At 44.0% G+C, this 23,502-nt stretch overlaps 1 pseudogene; it reads left to right on the top strand.

Moving 5' to 3' along the window:
- Window positions 1-15,729: 15,729 nt before the first annotated feature.
- Window positions 15,730-23,502, top strand: LOC119337033 (annotated as a pseudogene).

Raw genomic sequence — 23,502 nt, 5'->3', positions numbered from 1 at the left:
TATCGGGTTCGCGAGTACAAGAAAAGAAAGCGGACGGCTTGTGCCTCATCCGACCAGTACGACCATGCTGGTAAGACATCTGGATCCGTATGCCAGTCACCATGCACACCTGCCATACAAAACAACCATCTATGTATTTAACCGTCTGATTGAATTGCATAGTATGGTTTGATGGGGATCTTAAATGCATAAGCCGCTTGATATTCACACTGAGAATGCTATTATACATTTGACAACTTTGTCTACTCTCTTGGGTTGGTTTTCCTATGTCTTCCAGGAGTCAGCAACATTGACGAGGACTCTGATGTAGCCGGAATTTTCGAGCCAATGAGACCGGATGCTCAAATTGAAGGTGTGTTGTCTTCCCTCTCATAATGGTACCCACATTTATTATATTTAGCTGATTCAATCATTGTGTTCCCATAGAAAACATGGGCACCTCCCAGGAGGGAGAGACTGTGTATGATGATGAGGAGGAGGAGAGTAGCTGCTTCAGCGCACAAGGTTACTTATACCATGAGATTATAATTCATTACTGTTGTGAGTCACTATTCTTTGCGACCCCGGATTTAATTCTTGCTCGTGACTTTCCAGGTAATGACTTCGAATCGTACAGAGTGACAACTGATGGTTCGTATGCTTTTGAGACTCATGATCCTTACGACTACGTCTACCACAATCTACCCACCAGGCATCATGTTTTGAAGCCAGTAAAAGACTGTATCCATTGTGGAGCAATTAGCTTCCAGTACGAAGGTCCAGCCTTCTGTTGCAGAAAAGGTAAGGTCAAGGTATTTATCCCAGAGGTTCCTCAAGAGCTGCAAAGATTATTTTCAAGTCAGGTAGATGAGGATGCAAAGTACTTTAGGTAGCACATTCGATATTTCAACTCCCACTTCTCCTTCACAAGCCTTGGAGTTACCCTGGACAAACGGGTCAACACCGCGGCAAGAACCGGTGTATACACCTTCCGTGCTCATGGTCAGTTGTACCACCGTCTAGACCATCTAGTACCAGGTGATCACGTACCCAGGCATTTGCAGCTGTACATTTATGATACAGATGAAGCCTTAGAACATAGGGTGAAGCGCTCTCCAGATCTAGATATCAACCTCATACGGAAGATTCTACGTATACTGGAGAATAACCCATATGTCGAGACTTTTAAGAGCCTTGGTTCAGTTCCAGACCTAGCGAAATATAAAATTACACTAAACACAAATATAAAATTGGACCAACGAAGGTACAATGCCCCTACAGCTTCACAGGTGGCTGCAATGTGGGTTTAAGGTACTGACCCTCAACACACTTTTGATAGAAGTGTTAGTGTGCATGCAAAAGGGGACCGTCCTTTGTACATCAGAGCCTACTACGGATTTTATGATCCTTTAGCGTACCCATTATTTAACCTAGCTGGGGAGACAGGATGGAACCGTTGCCTGCCATATGAGGGACCAACACCGGCTCAGGCAGGCAATGACGATGACGACGACAACCAAGACGATGAACGAGAAACAGGTAATGGTATCGTAACAATTGGTGACCCATCCATGAATTCCTCTAATCTTTAGTAGTAGCATTATTCATAATTCTTTGCCGCAACCATCTTGTAGATGACAACGAAAAACAAGATGATGATGAAGCCACTGAGTCTAAAAAATATGTTAGTGCGAGGGAGTATTACTGTTTCAAGTTGCAGATCAGGGAAGGAATTTTTAACATCCTATTGTTTGGGGAGCGTCTTCTCCAACAGTGGCTTGTTGACATGTACATCAAAATGGAGACTATGAGGCTTGATTTCTACTCGAAGCCTTAGAATCAAAAACTCATACGTGTTGAGCTATACCAGGTAACAAAAATCTCCCCAGTCTCATCAACATACTATGACAACTTGACACACACCGGTATGTTACTGAATAACTATAATTAAACGTGAACCAAATATGAGCCTAATGTATAGTCTTGTTGGTTATCGGCATGCTTGTATTCTAAAAGCAAGAACCAATTATGAGCCTTGTTCATTTGTTTCATAGGGTGTTGTTGACACCATTGCTTCTGGAGAGACGCGTGCTGCTCGGATTGGAAACATAATCGTGCTCCCTCGGACTTTTCTGGGAGGTGATCGAGACATGCAGCGAAGATTCCTTGATGTGATAGCCGTTGTTCAGAGATACGGGAAGCCTGATTACTTAATCACTATGACTTGCAACCCTTACTGGGAGGAGATAACTTCCAGACTTGCACCCGGACAAACACCACAAGACCGTCCTGACCTGGTGGCCAAAGTATATAGGGCCAAGATGCGGAGTCTGAAAGATCTTATGATAAAAAAGAAGTACTTTGGTCCGGTTGCGGCGTATGCTCATGTTACCGAGTTCCAAAAAAGGGGTCTGCCGCATGAGCACTTCCTTCTGATCATGGCCTCAGATAGTAAGCTGACAAATCCAGACGCCTATGATATGGTAATCTCGGCAGAGATCCCTAGCCGTGACAAGTACCCTGTGTTGCATGGACTGGTTATCAAGCATATGCTCCACGGCCCATGTGGTACTCTCCAGAAGAGTTGTCCTTGCATGATAGATGGAAATTGTTGTTTTCGTTACCCTCGACAGTTTTTCCCTGCAGCACAACAAGGAAAGGACTCATACCCTATATATAGGAGACGAGATGATGGCCGCCGAGTTAAAGTTAGGAATGCAGTGTTGGACAACAGATGGGTTGTCCCATACAACCCCGGACTGCTTATGAGATATAATTGTCACATTAATGTTGAAGCTTGCTCGAGCATAAAATCAGTCAAATATTTGTACAAGTACATATACAAGGGGCATGACCGTGCTTCCTTCTCAGTTGACCCGGCGGCAAATGATGGTGTTATGATAAATGAGATTCGGCAATACAGGGATGCAAGGTTTGTAACACCCCCAGAGTCTATGTACAGGGTATGTGCTTTCCGTATGTTTGGTGTCTCTCCTGCTGTGTTGCAACTACAGCTGCATTTGCCAAACATGCATACTGTTGCATTCAACGGTACTGATAACCTGGAGGATGTTATGAACCGACCGTCCTCTTCCCAAACCATGCTCACGGAATACTTTAGGATGAATGAGGTGGACCATAATGCACGAAACTTCTTGTATAAAGAGTTCCCAGAATTCTTTCGATGGATTAAGGGTGAGAAAAAGTGGCAGAAAAGAAGCCAAAGGGGGCGCGGGCAAGTTGGAAGGATTGTTTATGCACACGCTGCTGATGGTGAGAGGTACTTTTTGAGAGTGCTTCTGAATCATAGAAGTGGTGCCACTTCATATGAGGATTTGAGAACTGTAAATGGAATGCTCTGCTCGACTTTCAGGGAAGCGTGTGAGCTCATGGGCCTAATAGAGACTGACAAATCTCTTGACGACTGCTTGACTGAGTCTGCTACTTTCTAGATGCCATGTACTCTAAGAAGGCTTTTTGCAATTATTCATGTGTTCTGTGAGGCAACCAACATCCGTGCATTGTGGGAGAAGCACCTGGAGTCAATGTCTGAGGATTACCGTCGTACCCAGTCCAACCAGGCTGCGCTGGAACAGATGGTCCATAGAGACATCCGGGATTTGGTGCATTCGATGGGCAAAGGTATTAAAAGCTATGGCCTCCCGGAGCTAGTTGAGACCGGTGATGGTTCCGGCGACCTCCTAAGGGAGGTTCGAGAGGAGTTGTCGGTCGGTGTGGATCAAGAGCATTTAGATATGTATACATCCCTGAACATTGAGCAGAGGGTTGGGTTTGAGGAAATCTTGGATCACGTGGTGAACAATAGGAAACAGGTTTTCTTTGTTGATGGTCCTGGTGGCACGGGTAAGACTTATCTCTACAAGGCGCTTCTTGCTAAAGTGCATTCATTGGGTAAAATAGCTATTGCAACCGCGACATCCAGAATAGCCGCATCAATCAGGCCCGGTGGACGTACCGCCCACTCCAGGTTCAAAATTCCGGTTAAGCTCATGGATAATAGCATCTGCAGCTTCACCAAGCAGAGTGGTACTGCGGAGTTGCTTCAGAGAGCATCTCTCATAATCTGGGATGAGGTTGCCATGACAAAGCGTCAAGCAGTTGAGGCACTTGATAGGTCACTACAGGATATCATGGGATGTGTTATGCCATTTGGGGGGGAAGGTTGTGGTGTTTGGAGGGGATTTTAGGCAGGTCCTTCCCGTGGTCCCGCGTGGGACAAGAGCACAAATCACTGACGTCACGCTGCAAAGATCATATCTATGGGAGAGAATTAGACAAGTATGCCTCACGCGTAATATGAGAGCACAGACTGACCCGTGGTTCTCCAAATACCTCTTGAGAATTGGCAATGGAATGGAGGAGACGATCGGTGATGATTATGTGCGTCTGCCTGATGACATTGTGATAGGTTACACACCTGGTGACGCACCAGTCATGAAGCTTATTGAACACGTGTTCCCATCTCTTCATGAGAACGCATCATCAGGTGCCTACATGAGCACATGTGCTATTCTTTCTACCAAGAATGAGCACGTGGACAGCCTAAATGGAAAGATGATTGACAGATTTCCCGGCCAAGAAAAGGTATACTATAGCTTTGATTATGTCGATGATGATAGACGCAATAACTACCAATTGACTATCTGAACAACCTCACTCCAAATGGCTTGCCTCCCCATATTTTGAAAGTTAAAGTTAATTGTCCTATCATTCTGCTCCGAAATCTCGATCCTAATAATGGACTTTGCAATGGAACGCGATTGATGATTAGAGCTTTCCAAAATAACGCAATCGACGCAGAGATTGTTGGTGGACATGCTGGAAAGAGAGTGTTCATCCCTAGGATCCCGATGGCACCCTCGGAGGATATTTCACTTCCTTTCAAGTTGAAGAGGAAGCAATTCCCTATTCGTCTGAGTTTTGCAATGACCATAAACAAAGCCCAGGGGCAAACCATCCCAACTGTTGGCATTTACCTTCCGGAGCCTGTATTCTCTCACGGTCAGCTTTATGTTGCACTGTCAAGGGGTGTTTCAAGGCAGACAACTCGGGTTCTGGCAAAGCCAAATAAAGAAATAGATCAAACTGGTAAAAGCACCAAAAACATTGTGTATAGAGATGTCTTGAAGGGATGAAGCAGGTTTGTCATCCATAAATATTGCTGTGGATTTCTACTATTGGGCGTGTATTTATAATGTTTCTTAGAACTAACATCATATGTTTCTAAATGCAGATTTTCCAGTACACATCCTGTTGGCAGGATACAGAAGCCATCTTCTGTAAGTTGCGTTGCGAAACATTTTATTGTTCAAAGTTAGCTCTTAACTATTTGTTGGTGTACCTAGCAGTCTCATTTATTCATGGTTGAAAACCTTTGTTGTGATCACACATGCTCCATCCTACATGATTATCATTCACGAATTAATCATTAACTATCCTGTTATGACGAACGCTTGTCTCAGTAACACCTATTATTTGCTCTAGCAGCATTGCCAGGTTGTTTTTTTATATGCAAATTTGTACTTTCGCTCTTGTCAGTCCAACATTTTTAAATCTACCTCTACATACATATTTAAAAGGTTCATCTTATCTTATGTCCAGTTTGCACTATACAGAGCAGTTGCACACATGACTCCTTGGGGAAGTTTAGAATTTTTGAATTCATATTGCTGGAGTGTAGATGGAAGTTTCAGTGTGATATGGTGCTTCTAATTACTGTATTAGACTGACAAGACCTGACGGTCTGTGTTGCGACTAATGAAGATGTACATCATGTGGTGGGGAGATGCACAAGAGTTCAAGCATTGTGTATGGCTATTATAATTTCTCAGCACTACAAGATCTGCAGCATTTTACCTATTCTGGTCCTCATTGGCTTCTTTGTGATGACATTATTTTTTAGAAAGCCCAGGCTTCTATTGATTCCTCTGTTCAGTTCTTTTTTATAGGAGAAGGTTAATTTTTCAGATTTGTCCCTGCTTGCGTGCAGGGGACTTTGTTTTCTTATTTAAGAATTATGGTTAATATTTAATTTCATTGGTAGAGAAACTTTGTTATATAAATGTACATGCATCGATGTAGTAAGTATTGGAATATTGCTCTTTTCTTCTGTCAGGAGTGAATAACCCCAAAGAAAGAAGATTACCCCCAGCACGACATTTGTATCTACATATTTTACATATATATTGTTCGAGCATGATTTTGAGGCTCTGGCTAGCATCCTGATTGCCAATTTTGATACATTATTGCCAATTTCTTCAAGCCGGACCTGATATCAGCAAAGTGATGGAGAAATGTGCTCCAGATGTCATCCTGGTGGAGAAAACAGTTTCGCGGAGCATACAGGAGCTTCTACTGAAACAAGGTGTCACTCTGGTGCTTCATATGAAGCTCGACCGGCTGCAGAGAATTGCACGCTGCTCTGGATCTCCTATAGTCTTCTATCTCTAAATAAAAAAAGGCTATATATGCAAAGGCAGGCTTGTTTGTCTTTTCTTGATTTGTAATATTTTCTGATACAATCAAACTATTTTTATATGCATATTATTCTCACATATATATTTGTATATTAGTTGAGACGTGCATTTGCACGTGCACGCTTATTAGTATATTCAAAGAGAAGCTCTCTTTCCACAAGTTATCTTCATGTTTTGTGTGTTGCTGCCGGCCGGACCCCACGCTTGGTGTTTTTGCTTCTAAAAAACAACTCTTGTGTTGTTTTGTGTTGTTGTCGCTACAATCCATCTATCTGAGGATTGATTGATGCCTACAATATAATATATGAGGGGGTAGGTAAATGCTGCCGGATGGATTGATGGATTGTCTGGTGTCAATTCAACCAGCCCAAAACTCAATTCAATTCAAACCAGAGAAAATATATATACTTCCCTACAATATAATATATGAGGAGATCCATCGACTACTTTTAATTTGTTCAACAGTTACTAACTAGTTCATTCGTGGCCTTGATCAGAGATATTTATCTACCCCAACTTCTCATAATATAAGATCATTTTGGTTTTAGCTTGCAAGACGATAGGGAGTATTTTTAATTACTAGCTAGTACTAGTAGGAGTACCCTGGATTGGAATTGAAAGGGTAGCTGTTCCATCATTTTCCAACAGCCGGCGCCGAGATGCACATATATATATATATATATATATATATATATATATAGAGAGAGAGAGAGAGAGAGAGAGAGAGAGCAGGTCAGTCTTGCTGTCGTCACCCATCCATCCGTATATTATTAACTAGTCAGTTAGTAATTAACAAGTAATCGATCGATGTTTGACGTCTCTGGAATCAAATCAAATAAAATTATTCAAAGAGGGGCATATCCTCTCTTTCCGCAAGTTATCTTCATGTTTTGTCTGTTGCCACATTTATTATGCATTTTCACGGGGAATGTATCCGGTGCACCCACACTTATGGTGCTACCGGTGCACCGGATGCCGTGCAACATTTCAAAAAATCTGAAAAATATCTAGCACATTGACACAACAACAATGTATGTCTCCATAAAATTTCATATCAAAATATGAAATATTTTTTGAGATACAAAAATGACAAAATTGACATCAGTGTAATAACGGGCCAAATCTGAAGCCCAATTTATGTTATGTACTATTCAATGTTGAATTTATCATTTTTGTTTTAGGAGCTATGCTTCGAATATTTACTTGAAATTTTATGACAATCTACGTTAATGTTGTGTGAATGTGCTACATTTTTTTCAGAATTTTTCACGCATTTAAAATATGTAACTTAAGTTCGGTGCACCGGTAGCATCACAAACACCGATGCACCAGATATTTTCTCCATTTTCACGATGGTTGATGTGAAGCTAGAGGTGGCAATTGGTCCGTGGCTTGGGATTCAGTATAGGTGTGTGTGAACCTCAAGTGGCTAGACGCGGCCGGCTTTGCTAGCATCATGGCTGTGGCTGCAACGCATGGATCTTCAGCGACAATGAAAAGAATTTGGGAGTACCAATTAAGTTCTTTCTTTTAGAAAAGGAGGATGTACCTTCGGCCTCTGCATCTGGATGATGCATGCAGCCATATTATTAATTATTCATAAAAAACCATACAAAATGATATATCAATAAGCCTGAAGTCATCATCTTGGCAACACCGTTGCTACTCCTATCTCCTTAATGAAGGCGTGCCGAATGTCCGGGCCTAATATCAAACAGACATCACACTAAAGCCTAACATCTAAAGCCAGGTGTGCCCTCCAAGCCACTACCTGGATTGGGTCCCACACCGGTCAGACACACTCCTAGTGAGCACCGCACGCTGCAAGGGCCGTCACCTCCATCATCCCTCGGTCCTAGTATCAATTAAGTGAGTTCCTAGCTGTGGCGATCTAAAGAGCGGCAACTTCATACGACTACTTGCATCTTTCACCCACGATCGCAACCAAATGTTACTAACACATTCCTTTCGGTTTGAAGGGCTCAACTAAAAAATCCTCTCAACCAAGGCAAATGGTTAGGACAAGTATAATATTAGGCTATAAGCCCACTTACACAAAACTTTTGCTCTACGCGTTGTCCGAGATGAAGAAAACATTATATGGGAGGAAAGAGATAGAGAGAGTAAGGAAAAGGGCTAAGAGTAACATCGAGTCCAAGTCGGTAAATTTGTCTATGTGGCAATGAGTTAATGAGGAGAGAGATAAATTAAGTAACTTAGCTAGTTACTCGTTCTATGAGTAACATCACACATTCAAACACAAAATGAGTCTGTATAGCCTAATAAATGAAGCTTTGCATGACACTACATCTATGTTACTATCCATTGTGAGGTAGTAGTAACATAGTCTAGAATAGCATGTATATTACTGATGTAAGTTACTCTACACTGTGACTAGTCTAAGAGCATCTCTAGCAGATCCCTCAAAAGTCATATTTAAGAGGTAAAAAATCAGTTTTGACAGATTAAATGAAGGAAATATGCCCTAGAGGCAATAATAAAGTTGTTATTTATATTTCCTTATATAATGATAAAATGTTTATATGCATTCTCATTTTGACTCAAACCCGCTGGACACTATATTTTAAACTAATAAACGTGTCTTTTTTTCAAAGGAAAAAAATAACGAGTAGCTGTAGATGCATTAAATCAGGTAGGACACGTATGCGATGATGGATGTTGCCTGCTCTGCTTTTATTTATATATAAACGAAACACAGAGAAGATGCATTCCATGTGCTTGCCAATCAATCGTGCTGCTGTACTAGTTGCCTCATTAAGGACGGGAATCAAATCAGATCGGTACGTGGTACGAACTCCTGACAATGCCAGCATTAATTAATTAATTAGTTAGTTGTTTACATATAAAAGCATAGTTTACATATAAAAGCATAGTAGTAGAGGAATAAATGGATTGGACGGTGCGCACGTTGTACACATGGATGGAAATATTGTTGGATTGATTCTCCGTTAAAAATCCGTTTTTCAAGTATATTTAAGTACATTTATTATGTCATTGCCGTTAGAGCAACTCCAACAGGGCAATCCAAACGGATGGTGCTTTTGTCCGCCTTTTGTCTATTTGGTCGACCGCTCGCCCGGCATCGGCCCTCTTTTAGATTTAGGTCGGCAGTGCGCCTAACACGCCAATTCATTTCATGTCCGCGCACAATTTTTAAAAAAGGCCCATGGCCATAGATCATACAAGCGGCCATGTCGTCGCCCTAGTTTTAGCGCTCCAGCGCGCGGGAAAGGATCGCACGTGCGGGGGAAATCGGCCTAGCGCGTGCGCTGGTTTTGGCGCGCTGTGTTCGGCGCGCGTTATTAAGAAGGCGTTCCCTCCACACTCTGTCCGCCCACCACTCGACTCGCCCCCTCTCACTAGTCTCGCCGCTTCTGCGCCACCATATTGATGCGCCGCCTGGGCGCTTCGGATTTTCGCGGAGTTCGCAAGCGCCGCTCCAGCGCCTTCTCCTTGGAGATCTGGTTTGGCGAGAAACGCCTTGGTCGTGACACCTTTGACTCCATAGAGGAGGCGGCCCGCTCGTACGACGCGGCGGCGTGGCGCCTCCGGCGGCCTCGTCGGTAGATGAATTTTCCCGACGTGTCGATGAGCCAGCGGACGCAGGATCTCACGCCTCTCCCACGACTTTTCATCGACGAGGATCGTCGTGACAATCGGAGGCGGCAGCGTCGCCTCACCATCGCCGAGATGGATGAGGAAGCCATGAAGCAGGTGCTTGTTGAGGTAGACTCGATCATCCTCATGTCATATCAGCAGTCAGGGGCAGCCGGTGTTTAATACTAGAAAGTCGTACGTTTGTAAAGTCTTGATTCAAAGAAAGTCTTGCCATGTGCTATCTAGAAGGAAGGAAGGAAGGAAGGAAGCTGATCGTGTGGTGATACAGTACTATGGTAGTAGTGGATCAGAAATGAATGGATTAGATTTTACTAGTACTAATTAGGAGTGAGCTGATAATGAAGACTGCTAGTGCTAGTGCTAGTCCAACTCAAGGAAGTAAGGAACCGTCAATGGTTTGAATGGACCGTACGTCACTGAACGCACGTTGATTAGTCCATCCATGGTGTATGTATTGTCCAGCTCCACATAAAATGGAGTAATAAGGAGGGAAAAATGAATGAATTGAATGAATGGATTGCCTTACATCATGTCAAGATGCCTTCCTGCCTGAGAGTGCGTGAGTGTGTTTTGGTCCGACGAGACGACTTGACTTGTGGAGAGCGCTCAGCTCCCTCGTGCGTGCATTTCTTCCACAAGAAGAAGAAGAAGAAGAAGAAGAGGATGAATGAATGAATGCTAGTTCCACTAGAGAATGTTGAATTCAATTCACGACTCTTGTTTTGTCACATCCCTCCTCAAGTGCAAGTGCACGCCGTGAGTCACCGCGTGAGACGTTTCACGACGTGAATGTTGGATCCATGGTGTACTCCATCCATCATCCATCATCCAGACCAACGTGTAGATTAGAATTAGATGGATGCACTGCAGTCCATATCCTACTACTAACTTGTACTCCCTCCGTTCCAAATTACTCGTTGCAAAAATGGATATATCTAGAATTAAAATACATCTAGATACATTCATATCTGCGACAAGTAATTCGGAACGGATGGAGTAGTATGTACTACTCTCGTGCTGGGACGATGTATCCTATTCCTTGCTGCTGCTCATCTAATTAAGGGCATCTCCAAAGTGGAATCTCAAACCGCCCGCATGTGTCCAAACCTCATGGCCTGGACGTGTTTTGCCATCTAATATGATCTTGTATCCGTGTGCCGATCGGTATGGATGTCCTTTTCTCCACAAACCAAAAGCAAATTATGAAGGGTTTTGTGGGAATCTGGACAACAGCCACATATAACTCCGACAACCAAAACCCTTTTCAGACCCCACATCTCCATCCTTTCCTTTTTCTCTGCATCCGCTTCCTCTCTCGCCGGTGCTACCGCTCCACCACATCGGCCGCCCACCAAACCCTTGGCGACCTCGGCACGGGTCACCAAAGTAGCAGGGGCGGTCCCATCGGTAAGGTCACACGAGTAGCGGGGCGGTGGGGTATTTCATTTTCCCAATCACAGGGGCGGCGAACAGCCGGCAACACGGGTTTATGGTTGCGGCGGCGTGGCACACAGGGGGCTTCACTCCCATCTCCCTACTCTATTCTTGGTCCAATGGCCAGGGCTGGACCAAATATAGTCATCTGGGGATAGTTTTCAAGGAGTGGGTATCATTCATTTTTTTTAGTAAAGTTGGTTATAGGGGATCTGCTAGCTAGTGCTTATAACTCCCTAAAACCCACTTTGGTTCTTAAATATAGGTTTTAGGGGATCTGTTAGAGATGCACTTACACTATATACCTTTCTTAGGGAGTATTACGTGCGTATAGCCATGCTAGGACGTGGTTGATTAGTCCACATGCATACTACATAGTCCGGCCGGTTTGAATTTGAGTTTGATCCAACTTCATCCATCCATCGTTAACCACAGATATACTCCACCCGTCCCATAATACGAGAGCACTAGTGTAGTGTAAAAAACGCTCTTATATTACGGGATGGAGGGTGCATTTTTGACCGGCTGGCTGCTAATAACATGTCCATCTCATCATCATTCTCATTCCCTGGCCAAGCATCTCCTTCTAGAAGAAGAAGAAGAAGAAGGTAGGATCCATATGCGTATGCCATGATGCATGAGTACATATTACTATATGATGATATATGAATGCACTTGACGACATTTCAATTCAACTCAATGCATGTAACGGAATTGTTCAGTTCAATCAACTAGTTGGTCGTATGTAAATAAATAAATAGTCGAAGAAGAAGCATCGGCCCAACCCAATCATGCACGCATACACCATCATCATTCATCTGCGTGCGCACCAAGGTATGTACATACGTGCACAAGATCCCGTCCGTATCAATGAATTGATTTCAAACAAGAGATAGAATTTCTACATATATACAACTGGCTGTCGCCCATGAGTCCATCAATCACATATATAGGTTTGTTATTAGTTGATACTGATGATATTATACGGTACTATAATCAAATCTACAACTAGTACGTTTGTACAATAAATAAGTAAATGAATATGCAACGCCACATCAGCATCTGGCATTATGTTATGATAAAAAGTATTTTAATGGATTCGATACACGGTACGCACGTGCACGCACATTGTGTAGTAGTATGCATTATTACGGTTTTTCCTTGTGTTGCAAAATGAAATGAACTGTATTAGCTAGTACGAGATGTTGAATCTCATTTTGCCCGCAAAAAAAATGGAGATGTTGAATCTCATTCGCAAAAAAAGAAGAGAGAAGATAACGTTGAATTGTTTCTTCCCAGGAGCGTCAGCCGCCGGTCTTTTCGTAATGGAATTGGTCGTCTCTTGGTTGGATGGGAGAAGTAATTTGGAAGAAAAAGGAAATTTTAGTACTATGTTTCTTTGAGAAAACCAATTAACGCGATGGAATTTAAGGGTTGAAATCAGGGTAAGAATGCACTGTTTGTGCTGTTGTCGTTTGTTGTGAGCAAATCATCGATCCTTTTTCTCTCCTCTCCTCTCCTCTCGTAATTATAACAAGGATTATATACCTACTGCAGGTAGCAGTAGGCCGGGCATAGCGTCATAGGAATTATTGAGGTGAGTGGAATTGAGTTTGAGTACCCCGCCCATACCATACTTGAGTTGTATATAAGCTCCTGAATGGATGCATCCTGTGTCGGTCTATATATACTCTACATGGAAGCAACCAGCTAGCTAAGCACATGCATGCATGACGTATGCTAAACCTTGATTAACTAGTAATTAGTTAGGATCTTCTAGAAGGAGTGCTGTAGTAGCTACGTATGGCATGATGCCTGCGTCCTTATATTGCTTATATATATACGGACGAGACGACCTAGCTAGCTAGCCAGCCGGATCAACATTTCAATTCAACTCAATGGAACGGAATGCTTCTATGCATGCATGCATGTTGTACTACAGTACTACTATATATTTGATGTTGCTTGTGCACAACTAATCAATCAATCAATCAATCAACTACAGTACTACAGTACTACTATATATACTACTACAGTACAAAGAAAGAAAGAAAGAAAGAAAGAAAGAAAGAGAGAAGAAGCCCTAAACCAAAACAACTAATCAATCAATCCTGGCCGCAAGTAATGCATATGCACCGTAACATTCAAGAGAAAACCTGCACAGAAAGATCATACATACATAGTTGGAGAAAATTAAATAAGGGATAAAACTGTTGTAGCTAGTCTGGAAATACTTGTCTTGAAAATGGATAAAATGAATGTATTTATAACTAAAATAAGTCTAGATACAACCATTTCAAGGACAAGTATTTTCGGACGGAGGAAGTATTTATAAGGAAAATGTAGTGGATCCGTCGTTTTCAGCCTGCGTCAACTGCATATGCATATCACCCCTTTTCCAAAAAAAAGAAAAAACTGCATATGCATATAGAGGTAAGACACAAAGACACAGGAAGAGCAGAGCTATATATATGGATGGATGGACTGGATTAGGTTGGGTTGGGTGCGAGTGAAATGAAATGTAGAGTAGAGTTGGAAGCAGCATATGCTCTGATCTCCGCAAGTTAGCCCAGCTTTTGTCTCTTCTTCTTCTTCTACTCCAGTCCATTCCCGTGTCTTGTCTAGAGGAGCCGGAGCCGGACGGGAGTGGATTATTAATTCTGCACCATCTCCATCTCCATCTCCATATGCTATACAGCGAGGGAGCGGTCGCTTGCGTCCGTGCGTGCGTGTGATTACTACTAGTGTTATTGTTAAGTTATTACTACTAATTGTAAAATGTGGTCAGCCTGCTGTGTTACTTGCAGCAGGAAAGGCGCCAAGCAAGCAAGCAAAGTTTGACTTGCCAAACTCCCTCGCTCTTTTCTTTTCATGGATCATGTGACCGCCGACTTGATGGCGGCCTTGACCAGTCATGCACACGGATACATTTCAATCACCGTTTGAACTAACCGAATGAAAATTCATGTAAATGCAACAGATTTCACATAAAACTGGGCTTAATTCATACATTTTTAACTTCAAAATGATACCGGCCTAAAGTAAAACTAGTCTACAACCGGCGCCGGCAGATATCCATTTCGACGACGCGGATACCCTTGACTAGTCTACGGCCGGCCGTCTTTTCCATGTTCGGCAGCTCACTCATCGGACTGTCGTGAGCCCTAGAGGTATATGCTTCAGCACAAAAGGGTGGCTCGCTCGCTTCCCCATGTTTGTCAGTGTAGCTCATCAAAGTGAAACCACCGGCTAATGCTTTAGCTAGAGGGGAAGGGTGCCCTAAGCTGCATGGATCAGGGTTCGTTGTTGGGGCTGCGGGGGACGACGGTGGACTGCGACCAGGCAAGACACCGGTTGTGTACGCCGGCGTGGCCTCGGTGGTGGCCTTCATGGGACCTGAGCGGCGGCGGCCTCCCATGTCCTACTTCTCCTCAATGATGATGGACGTATGACCGGAGTAGGTTTCTCGCCACACGCGTGAGTTTAAAGAAGGGAAGGCAAGAAGACTTGATCCGTTTGGATGTAGCGAGGAGGCGTGTTCAACCGATGCTAGTGAGAGGCCGCATCTGCTCTGGGCCGGCAATGTGGAGCGGCCTCTCTCTACAGCAGCAGGAATACGGGCGGGAAGCAAAGCCTCTCTAATTTGTCATCGGCTTGCGGGAAAAAGCACGTCCGAACCGCTCGGTGGACCAATACAGGCCCGTACCGGCGAAGCTACACTATGCCTTGGCACGCCCAACCCAAAGCAATTTCATGAGTAATATGCTATGTAGTGAGCAAAAACAAGGCCTATGTACATGTTAAAGCATAGACTCGCCCGCCTTAAATTTTTAATATAGCTCTGTCCCTATAGGCCTGTATTGGATGGCACAACACATACAGAGCGCGTAATTGAAAAGACCTCGCACAGGCTGCTTGAGGTCCTCGTTGAAGAGCAATGGATGGATGGGATCAAACGGTCCATCCCATCCATCCATCCATCAACGTCAGTCAGTCAGTCAAATTACGTTTGGTTGGTTCGTTATGCTAGAAACAATATAATAATAATAATAATAAAGATAATGAGGCAGGCAGGCTGCTGAGCATGAATGGAATCGTTTCCCACATGCCTATGCATATGCACCGGCCTTGCCTTGCCTATGTTCTATCTATATATGTATGTATGATATTTGCATATCATCTGCTACCACAAGGCAAGGCAAGGCAAGGCAAGGAACAAAATCGGGCGTGCACATGGAGTGAGGATCGCCCATTCCCATTCCCATTCCCATTCCCATTCCCAACGCCAACGTCTTCCTTCCTTTCCTCCACCACTCTCTCGTCTCTTCAGAGACCAGAGACAGAGCTAGCTAGCGATCAAGCTTGGCTTGGCACAGAGGCAGGCAGCCATGGATCCTCCTGGCCCGGGGATACAGATACAGCTGGGCACGCTCTCCGGCAGCCGCCGCAGCATGGGCTCCTCCTACGGCTCGCGCCGCTCCGGGGGCACAGGCTCCATCTCCCACTCCTTCCGCCAGCCTGCCGGCGCCGACGACCCCTTCGGCCGAGCCGCGTCGCAGCAGGGCCACGATGACGACGAGGAGAACCTCCGATGGGCAGCCCTGGAGAAGCTGCCCACCTACGACCGCATGCGCCGCGCGGTCCTCCTGAATCACGCTGGAGGTGGAGCTGGAGGCGCCGACGGTGATGAGCTACAGGGGCTGGTGGACATCGAGCAGCTGGCCAGCGGCGAGGCCGGGCGGGCCCTCTTGGAGAGGGTGTTCCAGGACGACAGCGAGCGCTTCCTCCGACGCCTCCGTGACCGGGTGGACCGGGTGGGCATCGACCTGCCGGCGATCGAGGTGAGGTACCAGGGCTTGTCGGTGGAGGTGGACGCCTTCGTCGGCACCAGCGCCCTCCCCACGCTCTGGAACTCGGCCACTAACTTCCTACAGGTAAGTTCTATGCATATCCTTTCTTTTTTCTTTTGTGGACAAATTTCCCATCATCTTATATTCTAGCTACTCCCTCTGTATACTAATATTTACATCACTACTTTAGTTATCTATAAACACTCTTGTATTTCTTTCTTTACGGACGTACTCCAAACTTATTTCCATCATTTCTCTCTCTCTCTCTCTCTCTCTCTTTATCTATAAAACACTCTAGTTTCCTGTATGTGTTTTTTACAGTTTGTTTTCACCTCTGGCTCTGCTCTGCTTTTTTTTGTTGAGAGAGAGAGAGAGAGAGAGAGGAGGGTGGCTCTGCTCTGGTCAGGGATATTTATTTTACCCAGCTGGTGGGCCGTGGCCGTAGGCCCTCCACGTCATCCAGATTCACTTTCTTCACTTGCTCTTCCTTGCCTCCCTCCCTCCCTCCACCCAAGGCCAATTCCTCCTCCGCGGCGGCGGCGGCCAAAGGAAAGGAAAGGAAGGGAAGGTCCCACCAACCAGGTTGTGACTGTGAATTGGGTCAGTGAGTCCTGCTCAGTCCAGAGAGAGGGAAGATGCACCTCAGGTGTTCGACCAAATGTCTCTTAGACCCCAACCCAAGACCAACACCAATACCAAGACCAAGACCTATCCTATCCTTAATTGAGTGTATCAATCAAATTTTCACATCCTCTTCTCTATCTAGTATGCACTCCCTCCGTTCCTAAATATAAGTCTTTCTAGAGATTTCAAATGGACTACATCATACGGATGTATATAAACATAGTTTATTTGCTTCTGTCTGTCTGCCTGTCTGCTTCTGTACTGTCCCTCCATGGAGGAAGTAGTATGTACTGTGCCCACTGCTTCTGTCTGTCTGTCTGTCCCTCCGTGTATGCACCGCACGCATCATGCATCACAAAGGAAGGAACATGATTTATTTGCTTACATGATCCGTCCATGAAATGAAATGCCCACTGCCTGCATGCATGCAGAGTCTTGTGGGACGCCTCGCTTCCTCCAACAAGAAGACCATCAACATACTCCGAAACGTCGACGGCATCCTCAAACCATCCAGGTACGTACGTAGGTGTGGTCATCAATTCTTCTTCCTTTTTCTTTTCATTCAAGCCTACTAGCTAGTAGTAACTAGTTATTTCATCATGGTGTTTTTGTTTTCAGGATGACCCTTCTGCTTGGACCTCCATCTTCAGGAAAGAGCACACTCATGCGAGCTCTCACTGGCAAGCTCGACAAAACCCTCAAGGTTTCTTTCTTTCTTTCTTTCTTTCAACTTCAACAACACTCATGCGAGCATTCATTTCTTTTTACTCATGCATGCATTATATTATGGCCACATGAATGAACAGGTATCTGGCAGCATCACCTACTGTGGTCATACCTTCGAGGAGTTCTACCCCGAGAGGACCAGCGCGTATGTTAGTCAGTACGATCTCCACAATGCAGAGATGACTGTAAGAGAGACGCTCGATTTCTCCAGGCGCTGCTTAGGCGTTGGTGCCAGATATGACATGCTCGCTGAGCTCGCTGCCAGGGAGCGCGAAGCTGGCATAAAGCCAGACCCTGAGATCGATGCTTACATGAAAGCTACTGCCGTGCAAGGGCAGGAGACTAACATTGTCACCGATCTTACCCTCAAGGTTTTTCTCTATCCTCTCAATTACTTACTTGAAATTCTCTAGGCACATTTTTGAGTCTAACAAGAAGAAAAACCACCTCACTCTCATCTCAGGTGCTTGGGCTTGACATTTGTGCCGATATGCCCATTGGTGATGAGATGATCAGAGGAATTTCTGGCGGGCAAAAGAAGCGTGTAACAACCGGTATGTGTGCAGGAATACATAGATTAAGTTCAACCCTCCCATTCATTCAATCATTCATTGTTAAAAGGATTTCCTTTACTTAACTAATATTTTTTTACTTTTGCCGATGGCAGGGGAGATGTTAACGGGACCTGCAAGGGCATTGTTCATGGATGAAATTTCCACTGGTTTGGACAGCTCTAGCACATTTGAGATTGTGAAATACATAAGACAGCTGGTCCATGTGATGAATGAGACCGTGATGATCTCCCTCCTACAACCACCGCCAGAGACCTACAACCTCTTTGATGACATTATTCTGCTCTCAGAAGGGTACATAGTGTACCATGGGCCACGCGACAACATCTTGGAATTCTTTGAAGCTGCTGGTTTCCGGTGCCCTGAAAGGAAAGGGGTTGCTGACTTTCTTCAAGAGGTGACTTCCAAGAAAGACCAGCAGCAGTACTGGTACCTTGAGCAGCAGCAGTATCGTCATGTGTCTGTCCCAGAGTTTGCCCAACGTTTCAAGTCATTCCACGTAGGGCAGCAGATGCTCAAGGAGCTGCAAATCCCTTTTGACAAGTCCAAAACTCATCCTGCTGCGCTCACCACCAACAAGTATGGGCAGTCCAGCTGGGAGTCGATCAAGACGGTGCTGTCGAGAGAGCAGCTGTTGATGAAGCGCAACTCCTTCATCTACATCTTCAAGGTTACCCAGCTGATCATCCTTGGGCTCATGGCCATGACTGTGTTCCTCAGAACAAAGATGCCATATGGGCACATCTCCGACGGCGGCAAATTCTTTGGTGCTCTGACTTTCAGTTTGATCACCGTCTTGTTCAATGGGTTTGCTGAGCTACAACTGACGATTAAAATGCTTCCTACCTTCTACAAGCAAAGGGATTTCCTCTTCTTTCCCCCGTGGACCTTTGCGCTGGTAACAATCATCTTAAGAATTCCTGTTTCGCTTATGGAGTCTGCGGTATGGGTCGTCCTCACCTACTATGTCATGGGCTTCGCACCTGCTCCAGCAAGGTACTCCCTCCGTCCGGAAATACTTGTCATCAAAATGAATAAAAGGGAATGTATCTAGATGTATTTTAGTTCTAGATACATCCTTTTTTGTCCATTTTGATGACAAGTATTTTCGGACAGAGGAATATATATTATACATGCATCAACCTTTTCACTTAAAAAAGTAAGTTTTGAATCTGTAACTTGATCTAGCTATTTGCTCATTGCATGCGCGCAGGTTCTTTCGTCAGCTTTTAGCTTTCTTCGGTACTCACCAGATGGCAATGGCTTTGTTCCGATTTCTTGGTGCTGTTTTGAAATCAATGGTTGTGGCCAACACCTTTGGCATGTTTGTGATCCTTCTTATTTTTATATTTGGAGGATTTGTCATACCTAGAGGTAAGCACCCTTGTTTGGCATGAAAAATCTCATTTTCATGGACGATCAAAGTAGTAAACCTTCCTTGTCTCTTGTTAATTACACAGGTGACATCCGACCATGGTGGATCTGGGCTTACTGGTCATCTCCTATGATGTACAGTCAAAATGCAATATCAGTCAATGAATTCCTTTCCAGTAGGTGGGCCAACGTAAGTTTTTCTTCTTTTTTACCCTGTTCTTCTTTTAGTTTCTTTCTTCTAAGCTGGATGGCAAGGAATCAACTAATCTAATGCTGCGCCTTTTCATATTTGCTACAGAAAAACACTGAAGCATCTATCGATGCATCAACAGTGGGCGAGGCTATTCTTAAATCCAAAGGCTTGTTTACTGGAGATTGGGGATTTTGGGTTTCCATGGGAGCCATCCTAGGGTTCACTATTTTGTTCAATATATTGTACATTCTGGCGCTTACGCACTTGAGCCGTGAGTGCCGCTTCTTCTTCTTCTTCTTCTTTGACGCCTTAATTAGCAAGGTACTTACAGTAGTATACATGCTCTGTTTTTTTCCAGCTCCCAGCGGCTCAAACACAGTTTCGGACCAAGAGAATGAGAATGAGACAAACACTTCAACACCGATGGGTGAGTTCTTTCTTACATATCCATATTACAGTCATTGTACCATCTACTTTACGTATTTGTGATGCCACTTGAAGCCGCTAACAATAATGCTAATTTGTCACTATCTTCACTTGCAATATGTGTTGTGTAGGTACTAATGATGAAGCCACAAATCGAGCAACTCAGACACAAATCACCCTGCCTTTCCAGCCTCTTGCACTATCTTTCAACCATGTAAACTATTACGTGGACATGCCTGCAGTAAGTCTTTCTACTCTACTCACAGATATCGTGTTACTGTTAGGACATATATAGATTCATCATGTATGCATGATAGCATTATCTGCAGATGTGGTCTAACATAAAATTTGTCAACTTGTGTTTCAGGAAATGAGAGAGCAAGGATTCGCCGAAAGTCGTCTCCAGTTGCTCTCTGATATCAGTGGTGCTTTTAGGCCAGGTGTTCTGACAGCATTAGTTGGTGTGAGTGGAGCTGGGAAAACCACTCTAATGGATGTCCTCGCAGGAAGGAAAACCAGTGGGTCGATTGAAGGAAGCATCACCCTCTCTGGTTACCCTAAAAAGCAAGAAACTTTTGCCCGCATCAGTGGCTACTGTGAACAGACCGATATCCATTCACCAAATGTTACTGTATATGAATCCATTCTCTACTCTGCCTGGCTGCGTCTTTCCTCAGATGTTGACGAAAAAACGAGAAAGGTACTATATAGTATATACATACATTCAAGCCACGTATGTTTCAAGCTCTTTATGTTTGAAACTTTGTGTTATTAAAGATTTAATCTAATGAAAATGAAATTAACCTTGTCCCTCACAACAGTTGTTTGTGGAGGAAGTCATGACTCTTGTGGAGCTTGATGTGTTGCGTAATGCTATGGTTGGCCTCCCTGGAGTGGACGGGTTATCGACCGAACAAAGAAAGAGACTGACAATTGCCGTGGAGCTGGTAGCAAATCCTTCAATCATATTCATGGATGAGCCAACTTCTGGACTTGATGCTAGAGCCGCAGCAATTGTAATGCGGGCAGTGAGAAATACAGTCAACACTGGGCGAACTGTGGTTTGCACTATCCATCAACCCAGCATTGATATATTCGAGTCTTTTGATGAGGTACTCTCTCTCTCTCTCTCTCTCTCTCACTATGCAAGTATGCACCTCTCTCTACATATTATTTTGTTTTTAGAAAAGGACATATTATTTTGTTACAAGTTTTTTTGGAAATGCAACAAACTCACGATTGGTTCCTTTTGTAGCTTCTGCTTATGAAAAGAGGAGGACAAGTTATTTATGCTGGTGAACTTGGTCGCCACTCTTATAAACTAGTTGAATATTTTGAGGCGAGTTTCCTTAGCTTACATGTTTCGATCGGTGGGGCAGCAAATAACTTGCTTACTAACCCATGAGATTTTCATTGCATTATATTGCAGGCAATTCCAGGAGTTGAAAAGATCACACAAGGATATAATCCCGCAACATGGATGCTGGAAGTTAGCTCCCCTTTAGCCGAGGCTCGCCTGAACGTAAACTTTGCTGAAATTTATGCTAATTCTGAACTTTATAGGTAAGTAGCCAACCTTTCAGTATTCTTATCTGCTGATTGTTGCTCCCGTTAAAACAACTAGGACATATTCTCTTGAAACTTTAAAACAACTAGGACATATTCTGTTGAAACAGAGTGCAGTTGTTTTCTATATATGCACACTGAGTTCCTATTTCTTAAATATGAGCAGGGAAAACCAACAACTTATTAAGGAATTAAGCGTTCCTCCGCCAGGCTACGAGGATCTCTCATTCCCTACCAAGTATTCTCAGAATTTCTACAACCAATGCATTGCAAACTTCTGGAAGCAATACAAATCATATTGGAAGAATCCGCCCCACAACGCCATGCGCTTCCTCATGACCATGATCAATGGCCTTGTATTTGGCACGGTGTTTTGGCAGAAAGGGACGAAAATGTATGATCCTGTTTTGCTATATATTGTTTGCTACGTACGTAGTTTTGAATGATTAACTATATAGGAGTAGCTTGTATGGACCCCCTTTTTTTTCTTTTCTTATGTTCGATTCGTTTGCAGAGGCTCGCAACAAGATCTCTTCAATCTACTTGGAGCCACTTATGCTGCTGTCTTCTTCCTTGGAGCCGCCAACTGCATCACGGTTCAGCCTGTTGTGTCAATCGAGCGAACAGTTTTCTACCGTGAAAAGGCGGCAGGGATGTACTCTCCGTTATCCTATGCATTCGCTCAGGTAATATTTTGTTGTTTAGTTTGATTGAGAATCCATTCATTCATTCATAATATAAGGAGCAAAGTCTGAGGATTGTGCATTGGTGCAGACATGTGTGGAGGTGATGTACAACATCGTGCAGGGGATTGAATACACGGCGATCATCTATGCGATGATTGGATATGAGTGGAAAGCGGCAAAGTTCTTCTATTTCCTCTTCTTCATAGTTTCAAGCTTCAACTACTTCACATTGTTTGGCATGATGCTGGTGTCACTGACTCCCTCTTCCATGCTCGCAAACATACTGATATCCTTTGTACTCCCTCTTTGGAACCTGTTTGCTGGGTTCCTCGTCGTCAGACCGGTAAGCAAAAGCAAAATTAAGCAATGCATTTTGGCGTTATTCGTTGGTTGGGTCAAGACTGATGATTGTTTGGTTGTTGCAGTTGATACCCATCTGGTGGAGGTGGTACTACTGGGCCAACCCTGTGTCGTGGACCATCTACGGCGTGGTGGCGTCGCAGTTTGGCGACAACAAGAGTCCTCTCAAGGTCCCCGGCGGGAGCGACACATTTGTGAAGCAGTTCTTGGAGGACAACCTGGGCATCAAGCACGATTTCCTTGGGTATGTGGTGCTGGCGCACTTTGCGTTCATCATCGCCTTCTTCTTTGTGTTTGGCTACTCCATCAAGGTGTTGAACTTCCAGAAACGTTAGGCCTTGTTCTTTATTTAATTTATATATAATATAGTGTTTGTGTGTATATGAATGAATGCAATGTAATGTATAGTAGAAAGAGTAGAGTTGACAAGGGAAATTGTTGCATAGATAGGCCAGACCTGGTACGTATAAATTAGAGGAATGAGACGAGAGGTGGTGGTGACATGATGCCTATTTTTTGTTTTGTTTTACCATTGACATTGATATATTAAATACGAAAAGTTCATTTTTGGTGCAA

Source organism: Triticum dicoccoides, chromosome 7B (genome assembly GCF_002162155.2).
Source record: "Triticum dicoccoides isolate Atlit2015 ecotype Zavitan chromosome 7B, WEW_v2.0, whole genome shotgun sequence".
Taxonomy (NCBI): domain Eukaryota; kingdom Viridiplantae; phylum Streptophyta; class Magnoliopsida; order Poales; family Poaceae; genus Triticum; species Triticum dicoccoides.
The sequence above is the reverse complement of the archived record's forward strand: the minus strand, read 5'-3'. Positions and strand labels throughout refer to the sequence as shown.